The following is a 21,595-nucleotide window of genomic DNA, read 5'->3' on the forward strand; positions in this document are numbered from 1 at the left end:
TGGAGATGTAACATGTCTCATAGTGGTTAGAAGTCTATGTCCCTGGAGATGTAACATGTCTCATAGAGGTTAGAAGTCTATGTCCCTGGAGATGTATCATGTCTCATAGTGGTTAGAAGTCTATGTCCCCTGGAGATGTAACATGTCTCATAGAGGTTAGAAGTCTATGTTGTCTCATAGAGGTTAGAAGTCTATGTCCCTAGAGATGTAACATGTCTCATAGTGGTTAGAAGTCTATGTCCCCTGGAGATGTATCATGTCTCATAGTGGTTAGAAGTCTATGTCCCCTGGAGATGGAACATGTCTCATAGTGGTTAGAAGTCTATGTCCCTGGAGATGTAACGTGTCTCATAGTGGTTAGAAGTCTATGTCCCTGGAGATGTAACATGTCTCATAGTGGTTAGAAGTCTATGTCCCCAGAGATGTAACATGTCTCATAGTGGTTAGAAGTCTATGTCCCCTGGAGATGTAACATGTCTCATAGTGGTTAGTAGTCTATGTCCCCAGAGATGTAACATGTCTCATAGTGGTTAGAAGTCTATGTCCCTGGAGATGTAACATGTCTCATAGTGGTTAGAAGTCTATGTCCCTGGAGATGTAACATGTCTCATAGTGGTTAGAAGTCTATGTCCCTGGAGATGTAACATGTCTCATAGTGGTTAGAAGTCTATGTCCCCTGGAGATGTAACATGTGTGATAGCAGTGCAGCAATGGCAGCTTTCTCTCTGCTTCTCTCTGCTTCTTTCTGCTTCTCTCTGCTTCTTTCTGCTTCTCTGCTTCTCTCTGCTTCTTTCTGCTTCTCTCTGCTTCTTTCTGCTTCTCTCTGCTTCTCTCTGCTTCTTTCTGCTTCTCTCTGCTTCTCTCTGCTTCTTTCTGCTTCTCTCTGCTTCTTTCTGCTTCTCTCTGCTTCTTTCTGCTTCTCTCTGCTTCTCTCTGCTTCTTTCTGCTTCTCTCTGCTTCTTTCTGCTTCTCTCTGCTTCTCTCTGCTTCTTTCTGCTTCACTCTGCTTCTCTCTGCTTCTTTCTGCTTCTCTCTGCTTCTTTCTGCTTCTCTCTGCTTCTCTCTGCTTCTCTCTGCTTCTTTCTGCTTCTCTCTGCTTCTTTCTGCTTTCTCGGTGAATGCAAAGAGGAGAGTAGCACAACCATGAGGGGCAACAGTAGGTTGTAGCAGCACAACAGTAGGTTGTAGTAGCACAACAGTAGGTAGTAGTAACACAACAGTAGGTAGTAGTAACACAACAGTAGGTTGTAGTAGCACAACAGTAGGTAGTAGTAACACAACAGTAGGTTGTAGTAGCACAACAGTAGGTTGTAGTAACACAACAGTAGGTAGTAGTAACACAACAGTAGGTTGTAGTAACACAACAGTAGGTAGTAGTAACACAACAGTAGGTTGTAGTAACACAACAGTAGGTTGTAGTAGCACAACAGTAGGTTGTAGTAACACAACAGTAGGTTGTAGTAACACAACAGTAGGTTGTAGTAGCACAACAGTAGGTTGTAGTAACACAACAGTAGGTTGTAGTAACACAACAGTAGGTTGTAGTAACACAACAGTAGGTTGTAGTAACACAACAGTAGGTTGTAGTAGCACAACAGTAGGTTGTAGTAACACAACAGTAGGTAGTAGTAACACAACAGTAGGTTGTAGTAGCACAACAGTAGGTTGTAGTAACACAACAGTAGGTAGTAGTAACACAACAGTAGGTAGTAGTAACACAACAGTAGGTTGTAGTAACACAACAGTAGGTTGTAGTAACACAACAGTAGGTTGTAGTAACACAACAGTAGGTAGTAGTAACACAACAGTAGGTAGTAGTAACACAACAGTAGGTAGTAGTAACACAACAGTAGGTAGTAGTAACACAACAGTAGGTTGTAGTAGCACAACAGTAGGTTGTAGTAACACAACAGTAGGTTGTAGTAGCACAACAGTAGGTAGTAGTAACACAACAGTAGGTTGTAGTAGCACAACAGTAGGTTGTAGTAGCACAACAGTAGGTAGTAGTAACACAACAGTAGGTAGTAGTAACACAACAGTAGGTAGTAGTAACACAACAGTAGGTTGTAGTAACACAACAGTAGGTAGGTAGTGGCGACAACAGTAGGTTATGGTAGTACTACAGTGGTGGTGGCCTACAGTAGGCTGTAGTAACACAACAGTAGGTAGTAGTAACACAACAGTAGGTAGTAGTAACACAACAGTAGGTTGTAGTAACACAACAGTAGGTTGTAGTAACACAACAGTAGGTAGTAGTAACACAACAGTAGGTAGTAGTAACACAACAGTAGGTTGTAGTAACACAACAGTAGGTAGTAGTAACACAACAGTAGGTAGTAGTAACACAACAGTAGGTAGTAGTAACACAACAGTAGGTAGTAGTAACACAACAGTAGGTAGTAGTAACACAACAGTAGAGGTTGTAGTAACACAACAGTAGGTAGTAGTAACACAACAGTAGGTTGTAGTAGCACAACAGTAGGTTGTAGTAACACAACAGTAGGTAGTAGTAACACAACAGTAGGTAGTAGTAACACAACAGTAGGTAGTAGTAACACAACAGTAGAGGTTGTAGTAACACAACAGTAGGTAGTAGTAGCACAACAGTAGAGGTTGTAGTAACACAACAGTAGAGGTTGTAGTAACACAACAGTAGGTTGTAGTAACACAACAGTAGGTAGTAGTAACACAACAGTAGAGGTTGTAGTAACACAACAGTAGGTAGTAGTAACACAACAGTAGAGGTTGTAGTAACACAACAGTAGGTAGTAGTAGCACAACAGTAGAGGTTGTAGTAACACAACAGTAGGTTGTAGTAACACAACAGTAGAGGTTGTAGTAACACAACAGTAGGTTGTAGTAGCACAACAGTAGAGGTTGTAGTAACACAACAGTAGGTTGTAGTAGCACAACAGTAGGTTGTAGTAACACAACAGTAGGTAGTAGTAACACAACAGTAGGTAGTAGTAACACAACAGTAGGTAGTAGTAACACAACAGTAGGTAGTAGTAACACAACAGTAGGTTGTAGTAGCACAACAGTAGGTTGTAGTAACACAACAGTAGGTTGTAGTAGCACAACAGTAGGTAGTAGTAACACAACAGTAGGTTGTAGTAGCACAACAGTAGGTTGTAGTAGCACAACAGTAGGTAGTAGTAACACAACAGTAGGTAGTAGTAACACAACAGTAGGTAGTAGTAACACAACAGTAGGTTGTAGTAACACAACAGTAGGTAGTAGTAGCACAACAGTAGAGGTTGTAGTAACACAACAGTAGAGGTTGTAGTAACACAACAGTAGAGGTTGTAGTAGCACAACAGTAGAGGTTGTAGTAACACAACAGTAGAGGTTGTAGTAGCACAACAGTAGGTTGTAGTAGCACAACAGTAGGTAGTAGTAACACAACAGTAGGTAGTAGTAGCACAACAGTAGGTAGTAGTAACACAACAGTAGGTAGTAGTAGCACAACAGTAGAGGTTGTAGTAACACAACAGTAGAGGTTGTAGTAGCACAACAGTAGGTTGTAGTAGCACAACAGTAGGTAGTAGTAACACAACAGTAGGTAGTAGTAGCACAACAGTAGAGGTTGTAGTAACACAACAGTAGAGGTTGTAGTAACACAACAGTAGGTAGTAGTAACACAACAGTAGAGGTTGTAGTAGCACAACAGTAGAGGTTGTAGTAACACAACAGTAGGTAGTAGTAACACAACAGTAGAGGTTGTAGTAACACAACAGTAGAGGTTGTAGTAGCACAACAGTAGAGGTTGTAGTAACACAACAGTAGGTAGTAGTAACACAACAGTAGGTAGTAGTAACACAACAGTAGGTTGTAGTAACACAACAGTAGGTAGTAGTAACACAACAGTAGAGGTTGTAGTAACACAACAGTAGAGGTTGTAGTAACACAACAGTAGGTAGTAGTAACACAACAGTAGAGGTTGTAGTAGCACAACAGTAGAGGTTGTAGTAACACAACAGTAGGTAGTAGTAACACAACAGTAGAGGTTGTAGTAACACAACAGTAGAGGTTGTAGTAGCACAACAGTAGAGGTTGTAGTAACACAACAGTAGGTAGTAGTAACACAACAGTAGGTAGTAGTAACACAACAGTAGGTTGTAGTAGCACAACAGTAGGTTGTAGTAGCACAACAGTAGGTAGTAGTAACACAACAGTAGGTTGTAGTAACACAACAGTAGGTAGTAGTAGCACAACAGTAGGTAGTAGTAACACAACAGTAGGTTGTAGTAGCACAACAGTAGGTAGTAGTAACACAACAGTAGGTAGTAGTAACACAACAGTAGGTAGTAGTAACACAACAGTAGGTAGTAGTAACACAACAGTAGGTAGTAGTAACACAACAGTAGGTTGTAGTAGCACAACAGTAGGTAGTAGTAACACAACAGTAGGTTGTAGTAACACAACAGTAGGTTGTAGTAGCACAACAGTAGAGGTTGTAGTAACACAACAGTAGAGGTTGTAGTAACACAACAGTAGGTAGTAGTAACACAACAGTAGGTTGTAGTAACACAACAGTAGGTTGTAGTAACACAACAGTAGGTTGTAGTAACACAACAGTAGGTAGTAGTAACACAACAGTAGGTAGTAGTAACACAACAGTAGGTTGTAGTAGCACAACAGTAGGTAGTAGTAACACAACAGTAGGTTGTAGTAACACAACAGTAGGTTGTAGTAGCACAACAGTAGAGGTAGTAGTAACACAACAGTAGGTAGTAGTAACACAACAGTAGGTAGTAGTAACACAACAGTAGGTTGTAGTAGCACAACAGTAGGTAGTAGTAACACAACAGTAGGTTGTAGTAACACAACAGTAGGTAGTAGTAGCACAACAGTAGAGGTTGTAGTAACACAACAGTAGAGGTTGTAGTAACACAACAGTAGGTAGTAGTAACACAACAGTAGGTTGTAGTAACACAACAGTAGGTTGTAGTAACACAACAGTAGAGGTTGTAGTAACACAACAGTAGAGGTTGTAGTAGCACAACAGTAGAGGTTGTAGTAGCACAACAGTAGGTAGTAGTAACACAACAGTAGGTTGTAGTAACACAACAGTAGGTAGTAGTAACACAACAGTAGGTAGTAGTAACACAACAGTAGGTTGTAGTAACACAACAGTAGGTTGTAGTAACACAACAGTAGGTAGTAGTAACACAACAGTAGGTAGTAGTAACACAACAGTAGGTAGTAGTAACACAACAGTAGGTTGTAGTAACACAACAGTAGGTTGTAGTAACACAACAGTAGGTTGTAGTAACACAACAGTAGAGGTTGTAGTAACACAACAGTAGAGGTTGTAGTAACACCACAGTAGGTTGTAGTAGCACAACAGTAGGTTGTAGTAGCACAACAGTAGGTAGTAGTAACACAACAGTAGAGGTTGTAGTAACACAACAGTAGGTTGTAGTAACACAACAGTAGGTTGTAGTAACACAACAGTAGGTAGTAGTAACACAACAGTAGAGGTTGTAGTAGCACAACAGTAGGTAGTAGTAACACAACAGTAGAGGTAGTAGTAACACAACAGTAGGTTGTAGTAACACAACAGTAGGTTGTAGTAACACAACAGTAGGTAGTAGTAACACAACAGTAGAGGTTGTAGTAACACAACAGTAGGTAGTAGTAACACAACAGTAGAGGTTGTAGTAACACAACAGTAGAGGTTGTAGTAACACAACAGTAGGTAGTAGTAGCACAACAGTAGGTAGTAGTAACACAACAGTAGGTTGTAGTAACACAACAGTAGGTTGTAGTAGCACAACAGTAGGTAGTAGTAACACAACAGTAGGTTGTAGTAACACAACAGTAGGTAGTAGTAACACAACAGTAGGTTGTAGTAACACAACAGTAGGTTGTAGTAGCACAACAGTAGGTAGTAGTAACACAACAGTAGGTTGTAGTAACACAACAGTAGGTAGTAGTAACACAACAGTAGGTAGTAGTAGCACAACAGTAGGTAGTAGTAACACAACAGTAGGTTGTAGTAACACAACAGTAGGTAGTAGTAACACAACAGTAGGTTGTAGTAACACAACAGTAGGTAGTAGTAACACAACAGTAGGTAGTAGTAGCACAACAGTAGGTAGTAGTAACACAACAGTAGGTTGTAGTAACACAACAGTAGGTAGTAGTAACACAACAGTAGGTAGTAGTAACACAACAGTAGGTAGTAGTAACACAACAGTAGGTAGTAGTAACACAACAGTAGGTTGTAGTAACACAACAGTAGGTAGTAGTAACACAACAGTAGGTAGTAGTAACACAACAGTAGGTAGTAGTAACACAACAGTAGGTTGTAGTAGCACAACAGTAGGTTGTAGTAACACAACAGTAGGTTGTAGTAGCACAACAGTAGGTTGTAGTAACACAACAGTAGGTTGTAGTAGCACAACAGTAGGTTGTAGTAACACAACAGTAGGTTGTAGTAGCACAACAGTAGGTTGTAGTAGCACAACAGTAGGTTGTAGTAACACAACAGTAGGTAGTAGTAACACAACAGTAGGTAGTAGTAGCACAACAGTAGAGGTTGTAGTAACACAACAGTAGGTTGTAGTAACACAACAGTAGGTAGTAGTAACACAACAGTAGAGGTTGTAGTAGCACAACAGTAGAGGTTGTAGTAACACAACAGTAGGTAGTAGTAACACAACAGTAGAGGTTGTAGTAACACAACAGTAGAGGTTGTAGTAGCACAACAGTAGAGGTTGTAGTAACACAACAGTAGGTAGTAGTAACACAACAGTAGGTAGTAGTAACACAACAGTAGGTTGTAGTAACACAACAGTAGGTAGTAGTAACACAACAGTAGAGGTTGTAGTAACACAACAGTAGGTAGTAGTAACACAACAGTAGAGGTTGTAGTAGCACAACAGTAGAGGTTGTAGTAACACAACAGTAGGTAGTAGTAACACAACAGTAGAGGTTGTAGTAACACAACAGTAGAGGTTGTAGTAGCACAACAGTAGAGGTTGTAGTAACACAACAGTAGGTTGTAGTAACACAACAGTAGGTAGTAGTAACACAACAGTAGGTAGTAGTAACACAACAGTAGGTTGTAGTAGCACAACAGTAGGTAGTAGTAACACAACAGTAGGTTGTAGTAACACAACAGTAGGTTGTAGTAGCACAACAGTAGAGGTTGTAGTAACACAACAGTAGAGGTTGTAGTAACACAACAGTAGGTTGTAGTAACACAACAGTAGGTTGTAGTAACACAACAGTAGGTTGTAGTAACACAACAGTAGAGGTTGTAGTAACACAACAGTAGAGGTTGTAGTAGCACAACAGTAGAGGTTGTAGTAGCACAACAGTAGGTAGTAGTAACACAACAGTAGGTTGTAGTAACACAACAGTAGGTAGTAGTAACACAACAGTAGGTAGTAGTAGCACAACAGTAGGTTGTAGTAACACAACAGTAGAGGTTGTAGTAGCACAACAGTAGAGGTTGTAGTAGCACAACAGTAGGTAGTAGTAACACAACAGTAGGTTGTAGTAACACAACAGTAGGTAGTAGTAACACAACAGTAGGTAGTAGTAACACAACAGTAGGTAGTAGTAACACAACAGTAGGTAGTAGTAGCACAACAGTAGGTAGTAGTAGCACAACAGTAGGTAGTAGTAACACAACAGTAGGTTGTAGTAACACAACAGTAGGTAGTAGTAACACAACAGTAGGTAGTAGTAACACAACAGTAGGTTGTAGTAGCACAACAGTAGGTAGTAGTAACACAACAGTAGGTAGTAGTAGCACAACAGTAGGTAGTAGCAGCACAACAGTAGGTAGTAGTAACACAACAGTAGGTAGTAGTAACACAACAGTAGAGGTTGTAGTAACACCACAGTAGGTTGTAGTAGCACAACAGTAGGTTGTAGTAGCACAACAGTAGGTAGTAGCAGCACAACAGTAGGTAGTAGTAACACAACAGTAGGTAGTAGTAACACAACAGTAGGTAGTAGTAACACAACAGTAGGTAGTAGTAACACAACAGTAGGTAGTAGTAACACAACAGTAGGTAGTAGTAACACAACAGTAGGTTGTAGTAACACAACAGTAGGTAGTAGTAACACAACAGTAGGTAGTAGTAGCACAACAGTAGGTAGTAGTAACACAACAGTAGGTAGTAGTAACACAACAGTAGGTAGTAGTAACACAACAGTAGGTAGTAGTAACACAACAGTAGGTAGTAGTAACACAACAGTAGGTTGTAGTAGCACAACAGTAGGTAGTAGTAGCACAACAGTAGGTAGTAGCAGCACAACAGTAGGTAGTAGTAACACAACAGTAGGTAGTAGTAACACAACAGTAGAGGTTGTAGTAACACCACAGTAGGTTGTAGTAGCACAACAGTAGGTTGTAGTAGCACAACAGTAGGTAGTAGCAGCACAACAGTAGGTAGTAGTAACACAACAGTAGGTAGTAGTAACACAACAGTAGGTAGTAGTAACACAACAGTAGGTAGTAGTAACACAACAGTAGGTAGTAGTAACACAACAGTAGGTAGTAGTAACACAACAGTAGGTTGTAGTAACACAACAGTAGGTAGTAGTAACACAACAGTAGGTAGTAGTAGCACAACAGTAGGTAGTAGTAACACAACAGTAGGTAGTAGTAACACAACAGTAGGTAGTAGTAACACAACAGTAGGTTGTAGTAACACAACAGTAGGTAGTAGTAACACAACAGTAGGTTGTAGTAGCACAACAGTAGGTAGTAGTAACACAACAGTAGGTTGTAGTAACACAACAGTAGGTTGTAGTAGCACAACAGTAGGTAGTAGTAACACAACAGTAGGTTGTAGTAACACAACAGTAGGTAGTAGTAACACAACAGTAGGTAGTAGTAGCACAACAGTAGGTAGTAGTAACACAACAGTAGGTTGTAGTAACACAACAGTAGGTTGTAGTAGCACAACAGTAGGTAGTAGTAACACAACAGTAGGTTGTAGTAACACAACAGTAGGTAGTAGTAACACAACAGTAGGTAGTAGTAACACAACAGTAGGTAGTAGTAGCACAACAGTAGGTAGTAGTAACACAACAGTAGGTTGTAGTAACACAACAGTAGGTAGTAGTAACACAACAGTAGGTAGTAGTAGCACAACAGTAGGTAGTAGTAACACAACAGTAGGTAGTAGTAACACAACAGTAGGTAGTAGTAGCACAACAGTAGGTAGTAGTAACACAACAGTAGGTTGTAGTAGCACAACAGTAGGTTGTAGTAACACAACAGTAGGTTGTAGTAGCACAACAGTAGGTTGTAGTAGCACAACAGTAGGTTGTAGTAACACAACAGTAGGTTGTAGTAGCACAACAGTAGGTAGTAGTAACACAACAGTAGGTTGTAGTAACACAACAGTAGGTAGTAGTAACACAACAGTAGGTTGTAGTAACACAACAGTAGAGGTTGTAGTAACACAACAGTAGGTAGTAGTAACACAACAGTAGGTAGTAGTAGCACAACAGTAGGTAGTAGTAACACAACAGTAGAGGTTGTAGTAACACAACAGTAGGTTGTAGTAGCACAACAGTAGGTAGTAGTAACACAACAGTAGGTAGTAGTAACACAACAGTAGGTAGTAGTAGCACAACAGTAGGTAGTAGTAACACAACAGTAGAGGTTGTAGTAACACAACAGTAGGTTGTAGTAGCACAACAGTAGGTAGTAGTAACACAACAGTAGGTTGTAGTAACACAACAGTAGGTAGTAGTAACACAACAGTAGGTAGTAGTAGCACAACAGTAGGTAGTAGTAGCACAACAGTAGGTTGTAGTAACACAACAGTAGGTTGTAGTAACACAACAGTAGAGGTTGTAGTAACACAACAGTAGGTAGTAGTAACACAACAGTAGGTAGTAGTAGCACAACAGTAGGTAGTAGTAGCACAACAGTAGGTTGTAGTAACACAACAGTAGGTTGTAGTAACACAACAGTAGAGGTTGTAGTAACACAACAGTAGGTTGTAGTAACACAACAGTAGGTAGTAGTAGCACAACAGTAGGTAGTAGTAACACAACAGTAGAGGTTGTAGTAACACAACAGTAGAGGTTGTAGTAACACAACAGTAGGTAGTAGTAACACAACAGTAGGTTGTAGTAGCACAACAGTAGGTTGTAGTAACACAACAGTAGGTTGTAGTAACACAACAGTAGGTTGTAGTAGCACAACAGTAGAGGTTGTAGTAACACAACAGTAGGTAGTAGTAACACAACAGTAGGTAGTAGTAACACAACAGTAGGTAGTAGTAACACAACAGTAGGTTGTAGTAGCACAACAGTAGGTTGTAGTAACACAACAGTAGGTAGTAGTAACACAACAGTAGGTAGTAGTAACACAACAGTAGGTAGTAGTAGCACAACAGTAGGTAGTAGTAGCACAACAGTAGGTTGTAGTAACACAACAGTAGGTAGTAGTAACACAACAGTAGGTTGTAGTAGCACAACAGTAGGTAGTAGTAGCACAACAGTAGGTTGTAGTAACACAACAGTAGGTAGTAGTAGCACAACAGTAGGTTGTAGTAACACAACAGTAGAGGTTGTAGTAACACAACAGTAGGTAGTAGTAACACAACAGTAGGTAGTAGTAGCACAACAGTAGGTTGTAGTAACACAACAGTAGGTTGTAGTAGCACAACAGTAGGTAGTAGTAACACAACAGTAGAGGTTGTAGTAACACAACAGTAGGTAGTAGTAGCACAACAGTAGGTTGTAGTAACACAACAGTAGAGGTTGTAGTAACACAACAGTAGGTAGTAGTAACACAACAGTAGGTAGTAGTAACACAACAGTAGGTAGTAGTAGCACAACAGTAGGTTGTAGTAACACAACAGTAGGTTGTAGTAGCACAACAGTAGGTAGTAGTAACACAACAGTAGAGGTTGTAGTAACACAACAGTAGGTAGTAGTAACACAACAGTAGGTAGTAGTAGCACAACAGTAGGTTGTAGTAACACAACAGTAGAGGTTGTAGTAACACAACAGTAGGTTGTAGTAGCACAACAGTAGAGGTTGTAGTAACACAACAGTAGGTTGTAGTAGCACAACAGTAGGTAGTAGTAACACAACAGTAGGTAGTAGTAACACAACAGTAGGTTGTAGTAACACAACAGTAGGTTGTAGTAGCACAACAGTAGGTAGTAGTAACACAACAGTAGGTAGTAGTAACACAACAGTAGGTTGTAGTAACACAACAGTAGGTAGTAGTAACACAACAGTAGGTTGTAGTAACACAACAGTAGGTTGTAGTAACACAACAGTAGGTTGTAGTAACACAACAGTAGGTAGTAGTAACACAACAGTAGGTAGTAGTAACACAACAGTAGAGGTTGTAGTAACACAACAGTAGGTAGTAGTAACACAACAGTAGGTAGTAGTAACACAACAGTAGGTAGTAGTAACACAACAGTAGGTTGTAGTAACACAACAGTAGGTAGTAGTAGCACAACAGTAGGTTGTAGTAACACAACAGTAGGTTGTAGTAACACAACAGTAGGTTGTAGTAACACAACAGTAGGTAGTAGTAACACAACAGTAGGTAGTAGTAACACAACAGTAGGTAGTAGTAACACAACAGTAGGTAGTAGTAACACAACAGTAGGTTGTAGTAGCACAACAGTAGGTTGTAGTAACACAACAGTAGGTTGTAGTAGCACAACAGTAGGTAGTAGTAGCACAACAGTAGGTTGTAGTAACACAACAGTAGGTTGTAGTAACACAACAGTAGGTAGTAGTAACACAACAGTAGGTTGTAGTAACACAACAGTAGAGGTTGTAGTAGCACAACAGTAGAGGTTGTAGTAACACAACAGTAGGTTGTAGTAACACAACAGTAGGTAGTAGTAACACAACAGTAGGTAGTAGTAACACAACAGTAGGTTGTAGTAGCACAACAGTAGGTAGTAGTAACACAACAGTAGGTTGTAGTAACACAACAGTAGGTTGTAGTAGCACAACAGTAGAGGTTGTAGTAACACAACAGTAGAGGTTGTAGTAACACAACAGTAGGTTGTAGTAACACAACAGTAGGTTGTAGTAACACAACAGTAGGTTGTAGTAACACAACAGTAGAGGTTGTAGTAACACAACAGTAGAGGTTGTAGTAGCACAACAGTAGAGGTTGTAGTAGCACAACAGTAGGTAGTAGTAACACAACAGTAGGTTGTAGTAACACAACAGTAGGTAGTAGTAACACAACAGTAGGTAGTAGTAGCACAACAGTAGGTTGTAGTAACACAACAGTAGAGGTTGTAGTAGCACAACAGTAGAGGTTGTAGTAGCACAACAGTAGGTAGTAGTAACACAACAGTAGGTTGTAGTAACACAACAGTAGGTAGTAGTAACACAACAGTAGGTAGTAGTAACACAACAGTAGGTAGTAGTAACACAACAGTAGGTAGTAGTAGCACAACAGTAGGTAGTAGTAACACAACAGTAGGTTGTAGTAACACAACAGTAGGTAGTAGTAACACAACAGTAGGTAGTAGTAACACAACAGTAGGTTGTAGTAGCACAACAGTAGGTAGTAGTAACACAACAGTAGGTAGTAGTAGCACAACAGTAGGTAGTAGCAGCACAACAGTAGGTAGTAGTAACACAACAGTAGGTAGTAGTAACACAACAGTAGAGGTTGTAGTAACACCACAGTAGGTTGTAGTAGCACAACAGTAGGTTGTAGTAGCACAACAGTAGGTAGTAGCAGCACAACAGTAGGTAGTAGTAACACAACAGTAGGTAGTAGTAACACAACAGTAGGTAGTAGTAACACAACAGTAGGTAGTAGTAACACAACAGTAGGTAGTAGTAACACAACAGTAGGTAGTAGTAACACAACAGTAGGTTGTAGTAACACAACAGTAGGTAGTAGTAACACAACAGTAGGTAGTAGTAGCACAACAGTAGGTAGTAGTAACACAACAGTAGGTAGTAGTAACACAACAGTAGGTAGTAGTAACACAACAGTAGGTAGTAGTAACACAACAGTAGGTAGTAGTAACACAACAGTAGGTTGTAGTAGCACAACAGTAGGTAGTAGTAGCACAACAGTAGGTAGTAGCAGCACAACAGTAGGTAGTAGTAACACAACAGTAGGTAGTAGTAACACAACAGTAGAGGTTGTAGTAACACCACAGTAGGTTGTAGTAGCACAACAGTAGGTTGTAGTAGCACAACAGTAGGTAGTAGCAGCACAACAGTAGGTAGTAGTAACACAACAGTAGGTAGTAGTAACACAACAGTAGGTAGTAGTAACACAACAGTAGGTAGTAGTAACACAACAGTAGGTAGTAGTAACACAACAGTAGGTAGTAGTAACACAACAGTAGGTTGTAGTAACACAACAGTAGGTAGTAGTAACACAACAGTAGGTAGTAGTAGCACAACAGTAGGTAGTAGTAACACAACAGTAGGTAGTAGTAACACAACAGTAGGTAGTAGTAACACAACAGTAGGTTGTAGTAACACAACAGTAGGTAGTAGTAACACAACAGTAGGTTGTAGTAGCACAACAGTAGGTAGTAGTAACACAACAGTAGGTTGTAGTAACACAACAGTAGGTTGTAGTAGCACAACAGTAGGTAGTAGTAACACAACAGTAGGTTGTAGTAACACAACAGTAGGTAGTAGTAACACAACAGTAGGTAGTAGTAGCACAACAGTAGGTAGTAGTAACACAACAGTAGGTTGTAGTAACACAACAGTAGGTTGTAGTAGCACAACAGTAGGTAGTAGTAACACAACAGTAGGTTGTAGTAACACAACAGTAGGTAGTAGTAACACAACAGTAGGTAGTAGTAACACAACAGTAGGTAGTAGTAGCACAACAGTAGGTAGTAGTAACACAACAGTAGGTTGTAGTAACACAACAGTAGGTAGTAGTAACACAACAGTAGGTAGTAGTAGCACAACAGTAGGTAGTAGTAACACAACAGTAGGTAGTAGTAACACAACAGTAGGTAGTAGTAGCACAACAGTAGGTAGTAGTAACACAACAGTAGGTTGTAGTAGCACAACAGTAGGTTGTAGTAACACAACAGTAGGTTGTAGTAGCACAACAGTAGGTTGTAGTAGCACAACAGTAGGTTGTAGTAACACAACAGTAGGTTGTAGTAGCACAACAGTAGGTAGTAGTAACACAACAGTAGGTTGTAGTAACACAACAGTAGGTAGTAGTAACACAACAGTAGGTTGTAGTAACACAACAGTAGAGGTTGTAGTAACACAACAGTAGGTAGTAGTAACACAACAGTAGGTAGTAGTAGCACAACAGTAGGTAGTAGTAACACAACAGTAGAGGTTGTAGTAACACAACAGTAGGTTGTAGTAGCACAACAGTAGGTAGTAGTAACACAACAGTAGGTAGTAGTAACACAACAGTAGGTAGTAGTAGCACAACAGTAGGTAGTAGTAACACAACAGTAGAGGTTGTAGTAACACAACAGTAGGTTGTAGTAGCACAACAGTAGGTAGTAGTAACACAACAGTAGGTTGTAGTAACACAACAGTAGGTAGTAGTAACACAACAGTAGGTAGTAGTAGCACAACAGTAGGTAGTAGTAGCACAACAGTAGGTTGTAGTAACACAACAGTAGGTTGTAGTAACACAACAGTAGAGGTTGTAGTAACACAACAGTAGGTAGTAGTAACACAACAGTAGGTAGTAGTAGCACAACAGTAGGTAGTAGTAGCACAACAGTAGGTTGTAGTAACACAACAGTAGGTTGTAGTAACACAACAGTAGAGGTTGTAGTAACACAACAGTAGGTTGTAGTAACACAACAGTAGGTAGTAGTAGCACAACAGTAGGTAGTAGTAACACAACAGTAGAGGTTGTAGTAACACAACAGTAGAGGTTGTAGTAACACAACAGTAGGTAGTAGTAACACAACAGTAGGTTGTAGTAGCACAACAGTAGGTTGTAGTAACACAACAGTAGGTTGTAGTAACACAACAGTAGGTTGTAGTAGCACAACAGTAGAGGTTGTAGTAACACAACAGTAGGTAGTAGTAACACAACAGTAGGTAGTAGTAACACAACAGTAGGTAGTAGTAACACAACAGTAGGTTGTAGTAGCACAACAGTAGGTTGTAGTAACACAACAGTAGGTAGTAGTAACACAACAGTAGGTAGTAGTAACACAACAGTAGGTAGTAGTAGCACAACAGTAGGTAGTAGTAGCACAACAGTAGGTTGTAGTAACACAACAGTAGGTAGTAGTAACACAACAGTAGGTTGTAGTAGCACAACAGTAGGTAGTAGTAGCACAACAGTAGGTTGTAGTAACACAACAGTAGGTAGTAGTAGCACAACAGTAGGTTGTAGTAACACAACAGTAGAGGTTGTAGTAACACAACAGTAGGTAGTAGTAACACAACAGTAGGTAGTAGTAGCACAACAGTAGGTTGTAGTAACACAACAGTAGGTTGTAGTAGCACAACAGTAGGTAGTAGTAACACAACAGTAGAGGTTGTAGTAACACAACAGTAGGTAGTAGTAGCACAACAGTAGGTTGTAGTAACACAACAGTAGAGGTTGTAGTAACACAACAGTAGGTAGTAGTAACACAACAGTAGGTAGTAGTAACACAACAGTAGGTAGTAGTAGCACAACAGTAGGTTGTAGTAACACAACAGTAGGTTGTAGTAGCACAACAGTAGGTAGTAGTAACACAACAGTAGAGGTTGTAGTAACACAACAGTAGGTAGTAGTAACACAACAGTAGGTAGTAGTAGCACAACAGTAGGTTGTAGTAACACAACAGTAGAGGTTGTAGTAACACAACAGTAGGTTGTAGTAGCACAACAGTAGAGGTTGTAGTAACACAACAGTAGGTTGTAGTAGCACAACAGTAGGTAGTAGTAACACAACAGTAGGTAGTAGTAACACAACAGTAGGTTGTAGTAACACAACAGTAGGTTGTAGTAGCACAACAGTAGGTAGTAGTAACACAACAGTAGGTAGTAGTAACACAACAGTAGGTTGTAGTAACACAACAGTAGGTAGTAGTAACACAACAGTAGGTTGTAGTAACACAACAGTAGGTTGTAGTAACACAACAGTAGGTTGTAGTAACACAACAGTAGGTAGTAGTAACACAACAGTAGGTAGTAGTAACACAACAGTAGGTAGTAGTAACACAACAGTAGGTTGTAGTAACACAACAGTAGGTAGTAGTAACACAACAGTAGGTAGTAGTAACACAACAGTAGAGGTTGTAGTAACACAACAGTAGGTAGTAGTAACACAACAGTAGGTAGTAGTAACACAACAGTAGGTTGTAGTAGCACAACAGTAGGTTGTAGTAACACAACAGTAGGTTGTAGTAGCACAACAGTAGGTAGTAGTAGCACAACAGTAGGTTGTAGTAACACAACAGTAGGTTGTAGTAACACAACAGTAGGTAGTAGTAACACAACAGTAGGTTGTAGTAACACAACAGTAGGTAGTAGTAACACAACAGTAGGTAGTAGTAACACAACAGTAGGTAGTAGTAACACAACAGTAGAGGTTGTAGTAGCACAACAGTAGGTAGTAGTAACACAACAGTAGAGGTTGTAGTAACACAACAGTAGGTAGTAGTAACACAACAGTAGGTAGTAGTAACACAACAGTAGGTAGTAGTAACACAACAGTAGGTAGTAGTAACACAACAGTAGAGGTTGTAGTAACACAACAGTAGGTAGTAGTAACACAACAGTAGGTAGTAGTAACACAACAGTAGGTAGTAGTAACACAACAGTAGGTAGTAGTAACACAACAGTAGAGGTTGTAGTAGCACAACAGTAGGTAGTAGTAACACAACAGTAGAGGTTGTAGTAACACAACAGTAGGTAGTAGTAACACAACAGTAGGTTGTAGTAGCACAACAGTAGGTAGTAGTAACACAACAGTAGAGGTTGTAGTAACACAACAGTAGGTTGTAGTAGCACAACAGTAGGTTGTAGTAACACAACAGTAGGTTGTAGTAACACAACAGTAGGTAGTAGTAACACAACAGTAGGTTGTAGTAACACAACAGTAGGTTGTAGTAACACAACAGTAGGTTGTAGTAACACAACAGTAGGTAGTAGTAACACAACAGTAGGTAGTAGTAACACAACAGTAGGTAGTAGTAACACAACAGTAGGTAGTAGTAACACAACAGTAGAGGTTGTAGTAGCACAACAGTAGGTAGTAGTAACACAACAGTAGAGGTTGTAGTAACACAACAGTAGGTAGTAGTAACACAACAGTAGGTAGTAGTAGCACAACAGTAGGTAGTAGTAACACAACAGTAGGTAGTAGTAACACAACAGTAGGTAGTAGTAGCACAACAGTAGGTTGTCGATAGTTTAGCATTTGTCTGTTTCCACCTTTACAAGGAAAATAATTCCTATTGTGACATATCGTGGCAGTTAGGAGTTACAGGATATTTTTTTATTATGTTTGTTTTTAGCTACATTTAGACAGTATTTCATCCATCCAACCCATTCATTTTTCCCATTGGATTTTGGCCTATGAAAAACAAGTTAGACAGTGGGGCCTGTTAGAGGAGGGCCTTATGTGGAACTAATGGGTCTGATGTGGAACTAATGGTTCTGATGTGGAACTAATGGTTCTGATGTGGAACTAATGGGTCTGATGTGGAACTAATGGTTCTGATGTGGAACTAATGGTTCTGATGTGGAACTAATGGGTCTGATGTGGGACTAATGGTTCTGATGTAGAACTAATGGTTCTGATGTGGAACTAATGGGCCTGATGTGGAACTAATGGTTCTGATGTGGAACTAATGGGTCTGATGTGGAACTAATGGTTCTGATGTGGAACTAATGGTTCTGATGTAGAACTAATGGGTCTGATGTAGAACTAATGGGTCTGATGTGGAACTAATGGTTCTGATGTGGAACTAATGGTTCTGATGTGGAACTAATGGGTCTGATGTAGAACTAATGGGTCTGATGTAGAACTAATGGTTCTGATGTAGAACTAATGGGTCTGATGTAGAACTAATGGGTCTGATGTGGAACTAATGGGCCTGATGTTGAACTAATGGTTCTGATGTGGAATTAATGGGGCTTACACAATCACAACAACAGAAAAATAGTGCCTTCTGGTGTCAAAACACACACACACACACACACACACACACACACACACACACACACACACACACACACACACACACACACACACACACACACACACACACACACACACACACACACACACACACACACACACACTGATGTTTTTGCACATGCTTTCCCAGCGGGAGGTAAAGTACTGTCTATAAAAAGGAGATTGTGTAGCTTGTTGTTTTGACAGATCTAACACTGTTATAATACCTGGCTAACACATCCCCGAGCCCCTCTGTACATTCATCTATTCCGATAATAAGCCCTAAAATGAGGACAGAGTTAATCACTTAAGTGTCATTATCACCCTGTCTTACACACACACACACACACACACACACACACACACACACACACACACACACACACACACACACACACACACACACACACACACACACACACACACACACACACACACACACACACACAAAGAGATACATATACACAGAGACAGACAGAGACAGACAGACAGAGAGAGATGTGTAATGTTTACTGTTAATTTTTATTGTTTATTTCACTTTTGTATATTATCTACTTCACTTGCTTTGGCAATGTTAACACGTTTCCCATGCCAATAAAGCCCCTTGAATTGAATTGAGAGAGACAGACAGAGAGAGAGAGATACAGACAGAGAGACCGAGACAGACAGAGAGAGACAGAGAGATAGGCCTTATTCTAAAATGGATTCCATTGTTTTTTATCCCCTCTCATCAATCTACACACAATACCCCATAATGACAAAGCAAAAACACGTTTTTATAAATGTTTTCACATTTATTACAAATTGAAAACGTAAATATCACATTTACATAAGTATTCAAGCCCTTTACTCAGTACTTTGTTGAAGCACTTTTGGCAGCGATTAAGCATTGAGTATTCTTGGGTATGACGCTACAAGCTTGGCACACCTGTATTTGGGGAGTTTCTCATATTCTTCTCTGCAAATCCTCTCAAGCTCTGTCAAGTTGGATGGGGAGCGTTGCTGCACAGCTATTTCCAGGTCTCTCCAGAGATGTTCAATCAGGTGCAAGTCCGGGCTCTGGCTGGGCCACTCAAGGAAATTGAGACTTGTCCTGAAGCCACTCCTGCGATGTCTTGACTGTGTGCTTAGGGTCGTTCTCCTGTTGGAAGTTGAACCTTCACCCCAGTCTGAGGTCCTGAGCTCTCTGGAGCAGGTTTTCATCAAGGATCTCTCTGTACTTTGCGCCGTTCATCTTTCCATCTTTCCTGACTAGTCTCCCAGTCGCTGCCTCTGAAAAATATCCCCACAGCATGATGCTACCACCACCATGCTTCACCGTACGGATGGTGCCAGGTTTCCTCCAGACGTGACGCTTAGCATTCACGCCAAAGAGTTCAATCTTGGTTTCATCAGACCAGAGAATCTTGTTTCTCATGGTCTGAAAGTCTTTAGGTGCCTTTTGGCAAACTCCAAGTGGGCTGTTATGGGCCTTTTACTGAGAAGTGGCTTCCGTCTGGCCACCCTACCATAAAAGCCTGATTGGTGGAGTGCTGCAGAGATGGTTGTCCTTCTGGAAGGTTCTCCCATCGCCACAGAGGAACTCTAGAGGTATGTCTGAGTGACCATTGGGTTCTGCTAACTGCAGATTCACGCATGGTGCATGGTAGTATTGCTTCATTCAAAACAACTGGGAACTCAGAAATATACGAGATCAAATCATGACGTCAGTGATCTATATGCAGGTCGTGATGTCAGAGCTCTGAGAAGAGGCCCGAGTTCCCGAGTTGGAATTCCGAGTTGGATGACCATTCAAATAGATTTTTCCAAATCAGAGCGTGTTTTTTCCATAATTCCCAGTTGTTTTGAATGCACTGAAGTTGGAAGTCTAAGATTTCCGAGTTCCCAGTTGTTTGAACGTGGCATTAGAGTTGGGATTATGGTTCATTGTTTAGCTAGCTGGCTAGCTACATGTCTAGCTACATGTCACTGTAGTGTTTACACATTCTGTATCCTGTGCATGTGACAAATACACTTTGGTGCAGGTCATGTTGTTCTTCGCATTACTGTCTCTGGTAAACACACACTATATCAAATAAAACCAAAGTCAGATTAGGATATAGGACAAGGACTAGATCAAGTGTATTTTTACCAGGAGTTTTTTCCTTATTGTAGACTACTACTTTTACCACTTTTAGTCTGAAAGCTTTGGTTGTTTACTACACTACTCACTCTGTTTAGCACATGGCCTCACATGGGAATCCTTTAAAGAGATGGGTGGGGCTACGGCTTAAGAGGGTGTGATTGATGCTGAATGGATGTAAACAAAGAAGAGCTAAAGAAGCGCTCCAGTAGGTGTACCAAAACATTCACAGGCAATTTTCTCAAAAGTGGTGTTACAAGTTTATCAACATTCAAAGCAGAATTACTTTCCCATTGTTCCTCAACCGTACTGCGTGATGTAAAATATGTCAAACAAAATGCATGTTTAATTTCATTTAAAATGATTGTCAAAATTAGCTCAACCTCCAGGTTGCCTGTAAAAAGGTTATACTAAATAAACAAATGTAATCTCCATAATGTGTGTTTTCACACATCTTGATATAATCCCTGTCTAATAAAAACCACTCCCATTGGTTGATCTGGATTCTTATGGTTAGTACAGCCTTCCCTATTGGCTGGAGACGACAGTGGCCAGTGGAGCAGGGTGAAATTGCCCCCTGGACACTGATCTTGGTTCAGGTTGGCATTTTCCCCACTAATGGTTAAGGTTAGGATTGGAGGAGTGGAAGCTGATCCTAGATCTGTACCAAGGGGAAACTTCACCCGGAGCAGTGGGTAGTAGATGTAGGTGGTTGGTATCATATAGTTCGATAGAGGGCACGCTTGCCAGAAAGCCGGCTATTGTAACGTATACGCTGGGAGTCGGAAAGCAAGTGCAGGTGGTGAGTTGAATAATAAACGGAACATCGTACAACGTAACAAACACGAGTATAGACACGAAACACATAAACAGAGTCAATAACACCTGAGGAAAGAACCAAGGGGAGTGACAGATATAGAGAAGATAATCAGGAAGGTGATGGGAGTCCATGTGAGTGTCATGAGGCGCAGGTACGCGTAACGATGGTGGCAGGTGTGCGTAATGATGATATAACTGGTGACGTCGAGCGCTGGGGAGGGGGATCGAGGGGGTAAACGTGACAGTATCCCCTCCCTGACGCGCGGCTCCAGCCACTGGGCGACGCCTACCAGAGGGATGGTCCCGAGGACCAGGAGCGGGCTGGTCGCTTCTGCTGAGGCGCGGGAACCTGTAGAGCCAGCTGAGGCGTGGGAGCCTGACGAGTCGGCTGAGGCATTGGGAGCCTGCCATGCCAACCGAGGATTGAGAACCTGTCGAGCCAGTTGAGGCATGGAAGCCTGACGAGCCAGCTGAGGCATGGAAGCCTGACGAGCCAGCTGAGGCATCCCCGGTTTCATCGGCAGCGGCACTTGGACCCGACGTCA

At 40.8% G+C, this 21,595-nt stretch overlaps 1 protein-coding gene across 1 annotated transcript in view; it reads right to left on the reverse strand.

Annotated features, from left to right (window-relative positions):
- Nucleotides 1-21,595, reverse strand: part of sema4f (sema domain, immunoglobulin domain (Ig), transmembrane domain (TM) and short cytoplasmic domain, (semaphorin) 4F) — a 132,037-nt gene that overhangs the window by 27,026 nt on the left and 83,416 nt on the right. The window lies entirely within an intron of this gene.

Source organism: Salvelinus alpinus, chromosome 31 (assembly GCF_045679555.1).
Source record: "Salvelinus alpinus chromosome 31, SLU_Salpinus.1, whole genome shotgun sequence".
Classification (NCBI taxonomy): Eukaryota; Metazoa; Chordata; class Actinopteri; order Salmoniformes; family Salmonidae; genus Salvelinus; species Salvelinus alpinus.